The sequence below is a fragment of the Malania oleifera genome, chromosome 1, assembly GCF_029873635.1.
Source record: "Malania oleifera isolate guangnan ecotype guangnan chromosome 1, ASM2987363v1, whole genome shotgun sequence".
NCBI classification, from domain to species: Eukaryota; Viridiplantae; Streptophyta; class Magnoliopsida; order Santalales; family Ximeniaceae; genus Malania; species Malania oleifera.
The window spans coordinates 118,861,484-118,877,910 of NC_080417.1; positions in this window are offsets into that span (position 1 = coordinate 118,861,484).

The following is a 16,427-nucleotide window of genomic DNA, read 5'->3' on the forward strand; positions in this document are numbered from 1 at the left end:
TGTGTTTTAATTTTTAGGAAAAAGGTAAGGGGATTTTATTTATATCAGTTATTTTTTAAATCTAAATTGGTAAAATTGTGGCTTACGATGATATGTACGTTTTGAATACTTATTTGGTAAATTCTATCGTGTAAAATTACGAGATTTTAGGATTTACAATTTTTGGGAAAATTGGGGTTTCGGGCATCATCTCAGTTTCTGTTGGAAAATCATATAGTTGAATAAATTGTAATATAGAGATGACCGTACCTTCATTTATGTTAAACTGTATCTTTGGATCAAATGTTATGTGATTATTTATGTACCCAAATAAGTGTAGCATGAGCTGGTATATTTGAAATGATTTGAGTTGTGAAATGTTGAAATGAGATTTAGAAACTATGGTTCCAAATTGTTTTCAGGAAACTATTGAAAACTAATGTTGGTTTAATTACCGATGTGGACAAGTGTTGTAATCCAGTTAATTACTGATGTGGGCAAGTGTTGTAATCCAGTTTAATTACCAATGTGGACAAGTATTGTAATCCGGTTTAATTATCGATGTGGACAAGTGTTGTTATCTCCTCATTGACGAAATTCAAAACTTGAACACAGTCTCTTGGTATCTTCTCATCGACGAAACTTGTCTTCGTCGACCAGGCCCTCTTGTACCCTCATCGACGAATCCCGTATGTTCGTCGGTGAGGACCTGATAAATTTTCTTGGATTATTACATCTCAAAGTGCAACATCATCAATGAACATGAAGCATTCATCAAGGAAGTCTGCTGCCTCTTTTTGCTCATGTTTCTATTTCTCTCCCTCTTTGTTACCATTATTCTTTGGGTCGTTACACATTTTGTAGGGTACTTTAGATATCGGTGTTGACCTCGGTAGTAAATCCACAGCAAATTCAATCTCTCGATCTGGTGCTAAGCTAGATAATTCCTCTGGAAAAATATCTGGAAATTCTATGATTACTGGAATATCAACTTGTTTCAATTCTTCCTTTGGCAGCTCCTTTATATAAGCTACATACCCTTGGTAACCACCCCAAAGCAATCTCCTCACCTAAATAGCCGACACTAACTATGGCGAAGCATGCACATGTGATTCCACGAATTTGAATTTTTGCTCACCTAGGGGTCTGAAGATCACTTCTTTTTTATGACAATCAATGCTAGCGTAGTTAGTTGTCAGTCACTCCATACCCAATATCACATCAAACCTTTGCATGTCAAATACCACGAGATCGGCTGGTAATACTTTCTCCCGAATACCCACTAGATAGTTTTTAAGTACCCTTCTACACCTCACTACTGATCCAGCCAATGAGGCTACTGACAACTCAACATCTAACAGTTATGCCTTAACACCAGATAATTTAACATATCCCGATGACACAAAAGAATGGGTGGCACTTGAGTCAAACAAAACAACAACTTTATATGGTAAAGCAATAAGAATACCCGTCACAATGTCTCCGGTAGCCTCTGCATCTCCTGGCATCAGTGCATAAACTCTCACCGAAGCGATGTTCCTCTGCTGGCCTCCATAGGGCGCTGGTCAGCTGTCCCTAACATGATCGTGCCATATGGTCGGGTCTTCCACACTAATAACAGATGTTCTTTCCCAAATGACATTCTCCCATGTCTTTGGCCACACCTAGGGCAGGTGGGATACATTTGCTCGCCCTGGAACCCACGTTGTCCCGTTATCTGCCTCAAGCCACCATTGTATCGGTCTCTTCTCCATGAGCCCCGATTGGAACCCGCCTGAAAACCTAGAGGCGTGGGCCTCTTCCTCTGGCTCTGCGTCTAAGCATCCCTCGGTATACTCTCCTCTACTACTGTAGCCCTGTCTACTAGCTTAGAGAAATCTTGCACCTTCAGAACCGCCACTTGTCTAAAAATTTCCTGCTTTAAGCCCCTTTCAATTAAAAGGAGTGCATTGATTGATAAATATCAAAGCTCATTAACTTATTAAATAGTTGCATATTGGATATCAAAGTTTGAATTTTGGAAGCTTGCTAAAATTTCTATTTTGTTTCATATTGTGAAATCAAGCTTACCTTGTTGATTGGATTAACATATTCAAATGTTAAATTGAGTTCTGATTTTGAATTAAATTACTGAAAGAAGTATTGATAAAGTTGCAAAGTGCTGTAAAATAAAATCGTTGAAATTTTATTTAAGTTGATATTTTCATTCATAAAGATTTAATCTTAAATTGGTTCTTAGTTGTACTTGTGATTGCAAAATAATTATACTTGTGTGATTGTTGAAACTAAAATAGTTGGGAAAGCCTTAATAAAAAGATTTATAATTTTTTTTTTTAAATCCCAATCCACCTCCCCTCTTGGGAGTACACCTTACTTCTCAAGTATAATTGTATAAATTCATAGAAAAGCGTTGGTTATTGTGGAGAGTCCGTGGAAAGAATTGAAAATTGGGAGGAAAGACTCTTTAAGCCATGAAGTTCAATAAATGAAATCATAAGAACTAATTTTTTGTTGAAATGTTGTGATTAGGAGAACTATTAGGAAATTAGAGGTAGAAGTTGGGCTCAGTGACAAAAGAAAAGTTTGATGAAGAGGTCACAAGTGACAAAGATTGATTGTTTAATATTTCAAATGTTGATTGGGTTATATAAGATAGGTTTGATTTGCTATTGGTTTGGAGGGATAGGTCATTTGAATAACATGATCATCGGCAAATTGAATCTTGAAACTTGAATTATGTTGTTTGATTAATTCTTTGACCAGTCTCTCTTCTTTTCGCTTGTCACTCTTATTTACTATTGCAAAGGTTTTGTTTTGCATGATTTCTCTCATAATAGATTTTGGAAGATAGTTTGAGCATCCTTTAATAAATTATATTTGAAAATCAAAACCTGATGAAATCTTTTGCCATGTGGTAAAAAATTATTTTGAAAACAAAATTTGAACATCTGTTTTGCAAAGTATCTCTAGTTGATTTGCTTACTACAACAATTCTTTATCAAGAAGGCCATTTTAAAATTTTCAAATATACAAAACAATTGATAAAATATCCTTTTCAATACTTGAATTAGTTTAATTGGGTTTAAACCAAACTCTTGAATAAAATCTAACTAAATGTTTTTGACTATCTATTTTTTGTTTGAGAATACTCTCATATTCTAAATCTAAAGCATATGTTTCAATTATCATAAATACTTTTGGATGTGGACTAGTAAAGACTGAAAGTCTTTTTACCAGAGATTGAACTTTTTGACAATTTCAATTTGAAGATCATGATGGAGGATTTTTCTTAAGTATTTGAGATAATGGTTTGACAATTTTTTTTTAGATTGAGATAAAAATCTAAAACATAATTAAGACGCCTAAAACCCTTTGAAGTTGTTTTTTTTTATCTTTTATTTCATCTAGAAGATTTTTAGTGAAATTTAATGATCTTTGGGCTCATTTTACCATTCTTTGATTTATTTTATGCCCAATAAAACTTATGTTGGTTTGAATGCTAGCATGTTTTTATTCTTTTATTTTCTTAATAAAAAGATTTGTAAAAAAATTTTAAATCCCAATTCACCTTCCCTCTTGGGAGTACAGCTTACTTCTCAAGTATAATTGTATAAATTCATAGAAAAACGTTGGTTATTGTGGAGAGTCCGTGGAAAGAATTGAAAATTGGGAGGAAAGACTCTTTAAGCCATGAAGTTCAATAACTAAAATCATAAGAACTAAATTTTTGTTGAAATGTTGTGATTAGGAAAACTATGAGGAAATTAGAGGTAGAAGTTGGGCTTAGTGACAAAAGAAAAGTTTGATGAAGAGGTCACAAGTGACAAAGGTTGATTGTTTAATATTTCAAATGTTGATTGGGTTATATAAGATAGGTTTGATTTACTATTGGTTTGGAGGGATGGGGCATTTGAATAACATGATCATCGGCAAATTGAATCTTGAAACTTGAATTATGTTGTTTGATTAATTCTTTGACCAGTCTCTCTCCTTTTCGCTTATCACTCTTATTTACTATTGCAAAGGTTTTGTTTTGCATGATTTCTCTCGTCATAGATTTTGGAAGATAGTTTGATCATCCTTTAATAAATTATATTTGAAAATCAAAACCTGATGAAATCTTTTGCCATGTGGTAAAAAATTATTTTGAAAGCAAAATTTGAACATCCGTTTTGCAAAGTATCTCTAGTTGATTTGCTTACACAATAATTCTTTATCAAGAAAGCCATTTTAAAATTTTCAAATATACAAAACAATTGATAAAATATCCTTTTCAATACTTGAATTAGTTTAATTGGGTTTAAACCAAACTCTAGAATATAATCTAACTAAATGTTTTTGACTATCTATTTTTTATTTGAGAATACTCTCATATTCTAACTCTAAAGCATATGTTTCGATTATCATAAATACTTTTGGATGTGGACTACTAAAGACTGAAGGTCTTTTTACGAGAGACTGAACTTTTTGACAATTTCAATTTGAAGATCATGGAGGATTTTTCTTAAGTATTTGAGATAATGGTTTGACAATTTTTTTTTAGATGGAGATAAAAATCTAAACCATAATTAAGATGCCTAAAACCCTGTGAAGTTGTTTTTTAATCTTTTATTTCATCTAGAAGATTTTTAGTGAAATTTACTGATCTTTGGGCTCACTTTACCATTCCTTCATTTATTTTATGCCCAATAAAACTTATGTCGGTTTGAATGCTTGCATGTTTTTATTCTTTTAGTTTATTATTTATGTTATTTAGTTTCAATTTTCATGGGAGTTCCTCTTTAATAATCATTTCTTTCAACTTTAATATTTTTCTATTTATTAATATGTTAATAGTTTTAGCTAATATTTTTCTAATTATCTTAAACAATATTTAAATAGTTTTTTGGTTAAACATTAATTAAAATTTATGTTAATTAACATTACTAGTTGACTTGTATTTAAAAAATTAACTAAACATCTTAATTAACACTCTTAATAAACATTTTAAATATCCTTTATGTAATGCCTCGATCCGCCACGTGGGCCCAAGGTGCTACTAAAGTGACGTCCACGTACTTGATACCATAATCATTTAACAATAATGCAGCGGAAGTAATGATATATTCTCCATACATACATTGCTAGAGTTCTAAGTTCGTTCATACATAAAGGTTTCCCTGCATCCATATTACAATTCGACCAAAACTGGACAACTAGTTCGGTCCATACGACCATAATACAAGCCCTGAGCCTGACAACATAACTTACATACGCCAGAGTTCTTACAAACACACTAAAAAAGGAACTAATCTAACTTTCATCCTATGATCTTGTTAAATAAGATACCTATAATTTCCTGAAAAGATGATTTGTATATTGGGGTGAGACACTTCTCAGTAAGGGTGATCAAGTTAATATCAGTGTGTGGGCAACATGCTTTTAGCGCTCAAAGAAAACATTCATTCTTCATATAACCGAAAATAATTGTCTTAACATCATACATACATATACAGTTGGAAATACTCGTTTTGTTTTCGTGACATAAACACTTCATTCATTTCGTAACATCATCATTTACATAAATGTACAGATATGCATAAAAGACACCTCTTGGGATTAACGCCATGTATAAACTCCCGTGGTCAGGGTTGTGCTGCCCCAAGACTGGACTAAGCCTGAAATGATCAATCTAGACAAAGTCAACATTCATCTACGTAATAACTCCAACTACGCAGGCATCCGCAACGTACTTGCGTGCCCCGATTGCCTTACTGTGTCCTGAAAGTCTGGTCTTCCAGGTATGGTACACCCTATACCGAGGCTAAACGGCATAAACCACCACACCACTCTCGTAGTACAATGTGGCACACAAGGCCACATACATAAATCCTAGCAACAGTACCATACTGCTAACATAATGGTCCATCAGGGTTCCTAAAGCATATCGTGTAATTTAAGCAATAAAACTATATTTCATAATCATTTCATATAAAACATGACATGTAACTTCCGGCCCTCAGCCGTCATATCATACCCAGCTCACAGTCATTAAACATATACCTGGCCCTCACGGCTGTAAACCTTATCTTGTATTTTCACAAGCAGTTCCAGTATATTTCGCAAACAGTTCATTATTTCACAAACATTCATCATTTCGATTATAACATAATACATACATACTATTCACCTGCCACACAATCTCCTGTACTTTAAACATAACCCGTAGGCAACCATGAAACATAGTATTTATGGTTTAGAAACATAAAACCGGCCTTCCCACAGTTCATTTGTACTTAAAGTAGGATACCATATGTCCTAGGTTTGAAAAATGACGTTTTGAACGGTCAATTTTTGAAACCTCAACTAAAAACATAAATATACTTACTCCATAAATATTTCGTATGGTTCAAAATCATTAAAAAGCCGACTTAACTAGATCCCCTTACCTATTTCTTAAAAAACAACCCGATATGCTCGAAAATTGAACCCTAGCTTTTTCCTGAGTTCGAGAATCCGCTCAGCTAGACTTGTGGATATTCATTCACTGATCCTCGTGGTAACTTTCGATCGTTGAAACGATCAACGATTAGTGAAAGATCGAAGCGAGAGAGAGAGAGAGAGAGAGAGAGAGTGGGGTGGGTTTTAGAGATATATATATAGATATATATATATATATATATATATATATATATAACTTAGCTCTTAAGTAACAAAAATATCTCCTCCAAGATATTTATATATAAATATCTAAAAATATCTCGTCCAAGATATTTATTTATTTATTTATTATTTTATTTTATTTTGTTCATGTTACTATATTATCCATTCCTTATAAAAATTTCGTCCTTGAAATCTGCTGACAGACTCCCATTACATCCACTGGATTACTATTGATCTGCTGAGCCGACTTTAGTAAGAGCTAGTGGCCAGCCACATAGTAGCCTCATCCCAAGTCTATTACCTACCCTCACTTATGATGGAGGAATACCGTGGTTACATACCATGTCTCAGGAGATTATAATATTCATACAAAAACTCTCCCAGAGACCATACATACTCTTAACATGAACAAAACATGCATATATAAAACTACTTACCTACTGCTTTACTTATTGGACTAGCTCTAAGTGTCTCTAAAAAGAAGAGGATACTTCTGACGTATCTTTGACTCTAACTCCCATGAGGCCTCCTTTACTGCATGATTACGCCACAATACTTTTACTAGAGGAATATTTTTCGTACGTAACTCCTACTCTCTATGATTTAGGATCTAAACTGGTATCTCCTTATATACTAACGTGTTCCTGAGTTCCAATGACTCGTAACTAATCAAATGCGAAGGATCTGGTATATACTCCTAAGCATGGACACGTGGAATACGTTATGAATTCTAGACAATGCGGGAGGTAATGCTATCTTGTACGCCACCAAGCCGACCTTTTCTAGAATCTCGAATGGCCCAACGTACCTAGGGCCCAGCTTGCCGTTCCTACCAAACCTCCTCACTCATTTCATCGGAGCAATTCTCAAGAATATAGTATCACCTACCTCGAACTTTAGCTCTCGTTGGCGTGTATTTGCGCAGCTCTTTTGCCAATTCTAAGCTACTCTAATCCTCTCCCTAATAAGCTCGACCTTTGCAGAAGTCTACTAAATCAGTTTCGGTCCCAAAATCTATCGCTCGCCCACCTCATCCCAGTATAACAAAGACCGACATCGATGACCATACAAAGCCTCATATGGTGCCATCTCTATACTAGCCTGATAACTATTGTTGTAGGAGAACTCAACCAATGGCAGATATCTAATCCAATTGCTACCGAAATCCAGTACGCACGCCCGTAACATATCTTCTAATATCTGGATAGTCCTCTTTGACTGACCATCTGTCTATGGGTAGAATGCAGTACTGAATGTGAGTTGTGATCCCAAAGCATCCTGCAAACTCTTCTAGAAACGAGAGGTAAATTGTGGGTCTTGATTTGAAGCGATAGAAACCGGGATGCCGTGGAGTCATACAATCTCCTGTACATATAGCTCTGCCAGCCTATTCATGGAATAACTGACTTTCACTGAGATGAAATGGGTTATTTTTGTCAATCAATCAACCACAACCCAAATTGCATTCTGTCCGTGGAGTGCTGATGGCAACCCCATGACAAAATCCATGGAGATGTGCTCCCACTCCCATTTAGGAATAAGGAGTGGTTGCAATGGTCCCGCTAGCCTCTAGTGTTCTACCTTAACCCACTGACATGTTAGGCATTACTCTACAAAATGCACAATCTCTCTTTTCATGTTAGACCACCAGAAAGATTCCTAGAGATCCTTGTACATCTTTGTACTCCTTGGATGTACTGTGTAGAGTGAACAATATGCCTCCCTTAGAATGACCCTCCCCTAGAATGACCCTCTTAATCTCGGCGTCATTCGGTACACAAATCTTGGTGTGGAATTTCAATACTCTATCATCTAAGATATTGAAATCCAGCTTTAAACCATCTTGAACCCCTTCCATAACCTCTACCAGTTCTATGTCTTCCTTTCAAGCAACTTTGATTCTCTCCTACAAAGTTGGCTGAATAACTAAATTGACAATGAAAGCTTATGGATCCTTATCCAGCAACTCCACTCCCAGCCCCTCCAAATCCATCATGATCTGATGTTGTACCACAACTGCTGAAATCGACATACTCACTAGCTTCCGACTCAATGCATCAGCTACCACATTAGCTTTTCCTAGGTGGTAACTAATGGTGCAGTCATAGTCTTTAATCAACTCAAGTCATCTGCACTGCCTTATATTCAACTCCTTCTAGGAGAAGAAGTATTTGAGACTCTTATGATCTGTAAAGATCTTGCACCTTTCACCATATAGGTAGGGCCGCTAGATCTTTAATGCATAAACCACACTTGCTAACTCTAAGTCATGCATAGGGTAGTTCTTCTCGTACTCCTTGAGTTGGCGAGAAGCATAAGCGATAACTTTACCCCGTTGCATCAAAACACACTTGAGCCCTTTCTAGGATGCATCACTGTAAATCACGTAATCATCGTCCCTTGATGGAATGGTCAACACTGGGGCTATGACTAGACGTTGCTTCAAATCCTAAAAACTCTACTCACACTCACTAGTCAGTCAAACCTACTATTCTTTTTTTAAGTTGTGTCAAAGGACCTAACAGCCTAAAAAAACCCTCAATAAATCGGCGATAGTACCCTACCAGACCCAAGAAACTTCTACTCTCATGTATGTTCTTTGATCTCACCTAGTTTACTATTGCCTCTACTTTGCCCAAGTTTACTGATATTCCTTCCTTAGACACCACATGTCCTAGAAATGCAACCTGTTCTAACCAAAATTTGCATTTCTTGAATTTAGCGAATAATCTCTTCTCTCTGAGTACCTAAAGTATTAACCTCAAATGAGTCTCATGTTCTGCATAAATCCTCAAATAAATCAGGATGTCCTCAATGAACACCACCACGAACTGGTCTAAGTATGCATGGAACACCTTATTCATCAGGTCCATAAATGTTGCAGGTGCATTCGTCAAACCAAATGGCATAACCAAAAATTCATAATGGCCATACTGGGTTCGAAAGGTTGTCTTCGACATGTCCTCTGACTTCACTTTCAACTGATGATACCTGGATCGCAAATTGATCTTAGAGAAAACTTGAGTACCCTTCAGTTGGTCAAACATGTCGTCAATACGTGGTAATGAGTATTTATTCTTTACGGTTACCTTGTTAATCTCCCTGCAGTCGATGCACATCCTCATCGACCCATCTTTCTTCTTCACGAACAATATCGATGCTCCCCAAGGTGATACACTCAGTCTGATAAAACCATTATCCAAAAGTTCCTGTAGTTGCTTATTTAGATTTTTTAGTTCAGTCGGAGCCATTCGGTACTGAGCCTTGGAAATTGGTGCTGTCTCTGGAGTCAACTTAATGGCGAACTCTACTTCTTGGTCAAAAGGTAATCCCAGTAAGTCCTTCGGAAACACATATGAGAAATCCCTTATCACTGGGATATCCTCCTGTTTCTGTCCTTCCCTTGGTGCTTCTTTCACATATGCAAGGTACCCCTGGCAACCCCCCTTGGAGAAATCTCCTCGCCCGAATCGCCAAAAGGATCTATGATGCAGAGCGCACACACGACCCTATAAATCTAAACTCTCGTTCCTTTGGAGATTTGAATAGCTTTCTCCTCTGAATCTCCACTGGATAGTCCCTAACCACTTTAACGCATACAACAACTGACCCTGTCGGCGTGGTCACACTTAACTCAACTTCTAACGGTTAAGTCTCTATTTCACATACTTTAACAAACCTCCTAGATACAAATGAGTGGGTTGCACCTGAATCAACAAGCATAACAGTTTTATGGGAAAACATATAAATAATACCTATAACAACATCTCCTGCATGCTCGGTGTCACCTGACATCATAGAATACACCCGCGCTTGGGCTATATTCCCTGGTGACCCCCTCAAGGTGCCTGGTTCCCTCTCCTATACTGCTGTAACTGAGGTGGGTACTTCAGTGTCGCGCGATAGTCCCGAACCTGATGCCTTGCTACTCCACACTAGTAGCAGACAATTGTTTCAGCCCTGCACTCGCCCAGATGATTCTTATGGCATCTGGGACAAGTGGCACTCAGAGAGCTCCCCTAAGACGCTCAAGATCCTGACTCTTGCCGCGGACCCATAAAATTATTGGGCCACTTCCACATACTCTGACTGGAGCTAAACTGAGACCTATGAGATAACGTTCTCTTCTTCTGGTTCGCCTCTTTCTCCCCTTCCTGAATACTGGCCTTTGCAGCCATAGCCCTGTCAACCAGCTCAATAAAGCTTTGGACCAATAACGCTACCACCTGCGCAGGTAACGCTTGTCTCAGCCCTCTCTTAAACATCCGAGCCTTCTTCGGCTCATCTCGGAGCATATGTGGAGCGAATTGGGATAGCTCCACAAATCAGGCCACATACTATTGAACGATCATGGATCCCTGGGTTAGGCGTAAGAACTCCTCTACCTTTATCTCCTAAGTGGCAATAGGGAAATATCTGCTGAAGAAGATCTCCCTGAAACATCTTTAGGTAACAGATACATACCCTAGACGCTGCTCCTCCACCAACCTAGCAAGTCTCCACCACCTCTTTCCCTCCCCCAACAGTTTGAAGGTGGCAAATCGGACCTTCTACTCCTCTGTGCATTCTAGCACATCCAATAGTTCCTCTATCTAATAAATCCAGTCTTCTGCCGTAATCAGGTTTGCTCCTCTCGAGAATGTCGGTGAATTCATCAGAGAAAACTATTGGAATGTGCAACCTCTATCAGCCACTGGATGACTCTGTTCCCAAGAATCCCTCCAAGATTATTTCCTAGCCTGCTATGCTTTACTATGCAGCACGACCAAGGCCTTAACATCATCATCGCTGGAGGTATCTACATGATTGTCCCCTCCTATCATAACTTCCTTTCCCTTGGGATTCATCTTGAAGATAGGATAGAAATCGACTTAGAAATTCCAAATTTATCTTGGTCAATGCAAATATGGAATGACTAAATAACATAACATATGAGTTTGCAGTTAAAGGAAATCATTTATGCACTTCAACTGAAGAACTGCCAAGGTATGGGTCCCTAATCACAACGCTGACACTACATACATACTTTTCCATCCTATCGTTCCCAAACTAAATTTTCGAGTCCCAGTCCTTCAATCTAGAGCCAAAACCATCGATGAATATACCATGATTTTCCTGAAATCGTCATTCTAGGAAAAGAACAGAAGACCGTCGAAAAATCATCGTCCCAAAACTCCCAGACTAAAGCCCGACCTCACTTACCCATTCTTATCCTTAACTTATCTTAACCTATACTCTAGTAATTATCACTGGCAAAGTCTGCAGAACCTAACAAACCTAGGCTCTGATACCACCTATAACGTCCCCCATCTTGGGTGTTGTCACTTTCCTTATGGGCCTTGCGTCCATGGCAACAATGGGTACCTATCAGAGCACTCGCTGCGAGTGGGGGACATTAGCTACCCCAAACTAGTAAGCCCCCGAGTGGAGAGTGTTGTTTTGCCACAATCATTCATAAGCGAGAGTTCCTAGGGATTGGGAGACATTAGCTGTCCCTTTGCTCTAATACCACCTGTAACGCCCTCGACCCGCCATGTGGGCTCGGGGTCCTACTAAAGTGACATCCATGTACGTGATACCATAATCATTTAACAATAATGCAGTTGAAACAATGAAACATTCTCCATACATACATTACCAGAGTTCTAAGTTCGTTCATACGTAAAGGTTTCCATGCATCCATATTATAATCCGACCAAAATTGGATAACTAGTTTGGTCCATACGACCATAATACAAGCCCTAAGCTTGACAACATAGCTTACATATACCAGAGTTCTTACAGACACTCTTAAAAAGGAATTAATCTAACTTTCACCCTCTGATCTTGCTAAGCACAATACTTGTAGTTTTCTCAAAAGATGATTTGTATATTGGGGTGAGACACTTCTCAGTAAGGGTGATCAAGTTAATATCAGTGTGTGGGTAGCATGCTTTTATTGCTTACAGAAAACATTCGTTCTTCACATAACCAAAAATAGCTGTCTTATCATCATACATACATATACAGTTGGAAATACTTGTTTCATTTCCCTAACATAAACACTTCATTCATTTCATAACATCATCATTTACACAAATGTACAGATATGCATAAAAGACACCTTATGGGACTAACATCATTGTTGACCCTACGTGTCATACCCTGTTTTGATTATGACAAATACTCAGGTATTTAATGTCTTCCGAGTTATTGTGCAGGTTTTCATTAAAAATATCATATGATGACACTCGGAGACCCGAAGAAATATGAAGACCCTTATTGTTTTTAAGTGTTGCATTTTTTCATTCAGTTGGGTTTGTAATAATCATTTATTCCAAGGTTTGTAATAATCTGCATATCATGCATGTAGGAATTGATAAGTTCAAGACCTTAGAATGACCTTAGGGAGCATCGATTGACGAACGCTGAATTTTTTCAGTGTCCTCAAAAGACCTTAGAAAGACCCTAGGTTCCAACACTAGCACATAAGATGTCCCCAAAATCATTTAACATATTAAGGGAATTAATTGAAGTAAAAATGAACATAAACGCCAAATCTGTGAGAGGTTGGGTGACCGAACCCGTGGGTGTTCAAAACACCTTGGTCGACCAAACTATTGGAAAGTCAAGGGTTGACTTGGTTTCGGGTGACTGAACCAAAAATGATTGTATCGTCCTTGGGTGACCGAACGCTAATCCTGACTTTTTCCAACAACTTGGTAGCCCGAACTCCCACATTCAAATATGCCTCGGGCGACCGAATTAGCAAGTTCAGGCTATCAAACTCATGATCGAGCACCCAAATCTTGAACATTTTGAGAATCGCCTAGTTTAGCCACCCGAACCATTTTTCAGGCTCCCGAACTTCAAAATTGACTTTTCCTGTTATGTCTGTTCGGGCGACCGAACCTCAAGTCGGGCACCCAAAAAGTCTCGAGTTCTTTTATTTTTACCAAGATTAAAGAGGGGTATAGAGGGTTAATTTTTTAATGGGTTTTAAAACAAATTTAATAATACCCTTGGTGTCCCTAATGGTCATAATTTTGCCTATGCCTATATATATAAGTTCATTTGCTTCGATTATTGTTGGATTAGCAAGTTGATTAGGCAAGAATTCTCTGAAAATTTTCTAAGCCCATTCTTTCATACAAACCCTATACTCTCACATAATAATATTCTTTTGAGAGATCTAGCTTTGTGAGAATATCCTTGAGTGATTACTCATTGTTGGTTGTTGCTAGAAACCCTCTTTTATTTCTTGCATACTTGATTTTCGAATTAAGGGTTTAGCTTGATTTTTCTATCGATTTCATTTGATAAATCTTTGGTTGGGAAAAATCATATGGTTAAGTGAGTTTGCATTTTCATTGCAATACTCACTTGAGTATGCATTTTTTTTTTTTTATGCAAAAATATTTTTTACAAGCTTATTTTTGAATATCTCTTTGTGCTTAAATATTGAGAAAATATTGTTTAGAAATATTTAGAATACTCTTGGTAGAAACCCTAGACTTGTGATTGAGATATATTAGTACATAGTTTCAAAGATAGTTCTATAATACACTCTTGTGTTTGATTGACTATAAACATAATTTTGAGCGTTGATTGCACATGCAGAGCACCGAGCTTATAGATCCTATCTTGTTGATGTACATTGATTATGCTGTGCGTAGTGGTACATATCTTCTTGTGTAAGAAGCGTTTATTTGTACGAAAATTTTTATATTTGTTGTATTCCAGGCATGGGCCTGAAGAGGGAGACTAGCCCTATTGAATAGTCTTGGATTGGCTTAGATCCGGTTAGAAAAGTTAGGTGCACCATCCTGATAAGGTGTCGGTTAAGGTCAGTCCCGTTAATTGACTTGGTTGTAAATGGTGTCGCTCCACTCGTTAAGTGAGTATTAGTGGAATACTCGGGCTTGCAAGCTAGAGGCGGGAACGTAGGCACAGTTGGTCGAACCCCGATAACATATTGTATGTGCACTTTACTTTTCATAATTTATTTTCTACACGTGTATGTTATTTTATGAATGTCACGCATGATTTAATTTCAGCATATTATCCGCGCGTTTGGGATTATATGTATATAGAAAGACCCTAGGTTGTGAAATACTGCTATTGGATCAGCTAAACCTAGGAATAAATTCTAAATACCCAATGCACCCCTCTTGGGAATACTCCAAAGTTAACAACCATGTATAAACCCCCGTGGTCAAGGCTGTGCTGCCTGAAGGCTGAACTAAGCCTGGGGTGATCAACCTAGACAAAGTCAACATTCATTTGTGTCATAACTCAGATTATGTAGGCATCCGTAACGTACCGATTGCCCTACTGTGTCCTGAAAGTTTGGCCTTCTAGGTATGGTACGCCCTCTACCGAGGCTAATCGACATAAACCACCACACCACTCTTGTAGTATAGTGTGGCGCACATGGTCACATATATAAATCCTAGCAACGGTGCTGTGCTCCTGACATAATGGTCCATCAGGGCTCCCAAAGCATATCGTGTAATTTAAGTAATAAAACTATATTTCACAATCATTTCATATAAAACCTGACATGTAACTTCCGGGCCTCGGCCGTCATAGCATACCTGACTCACAGCCGTTAAACATATACATGGCTCTCACAGCCATAAACCTCATCCTGTATTTTCACAAGCAGTTCCAGTATATTTCGCAAACAATTCAATATTTCACAAACATTCATCATTTCGGTTATAACATAATACACACATACTATTCACCTGCCACACAATCTCCTGTACTTTAAACATAACCCGTAGGCAACCATGAAAACATAGTATTTATGGTTTAAAAACATAAAACCGGCATTCCCATCGTTCATTTGCACTTAAAGTAGGATACCATATATCTTAGGTTTGAAAAATGACCTTTTGAACGGTCGGTTTTTGAAACCTCAACTGAAAACATAAATACACTTACTACATAAATATTTCGTACGGTTCAAAATCATTAAAAAATGACTTTAATAGATCCCCTTACCTATTTCCTGAAAAATAACCCGAAACGCTCAAAAACCAAACCCTACCTTTTTCCCGAGTTCGAGAATCCGCTCCGCTAGACTTGTAGATATATTCACCCCCTGATCCTCGTGATAACTTTTGATCGTTGAAACGAGCAATGATTGGTGAAAGATCGAAGTGAGAGAGAGAGAGTGGGCGTGGGTCCTAAAGAGAGAGAGAGTTATATAAAAAAAAAAAATACATAACTTAACTCTTAAGTAACAAAAATATCTCCTCCAAGATATTTATATATAAATATCTAAAAATATCGAAAAATATCCCTTTCAAGATATTTCTTATTATATTTATTTATTTATTTATTATTTTATTTATTTATTTTTGTTCGGGTTACTACATGTTAATTAAAAAATTAATTAAATTTTAACTAAAAGATTCTAAATAATATTTATGTTGATTAAAATTTTTATTTGAACTTTTAATAAGCATTTTAAATATTGTTTAATTGACAAATCAACTAATTTTTAATTAAAAATTCCTAACTAATATTTATTTTAAGTATCATTTTTATTTGGTATTTTTAATATTTTCCAATTAAAAAATAATTAAAAGTTAATTAAAAATGTAAATATTTTCTAAATAAATAGTTAAATTTTAATTAAAATTATTAATTAATTTTTAATTAAAATTAATTATTAATAACTTCAATTAACATTCAAATATTTTTAATTTAAAAAATAATTAATATTATCTTATTAACATTTTAAATTTATGATTATTATTTTCTAAAAATATAATACTATTAATTTATGTTTAAAATATAATTATTTTAATAATGTT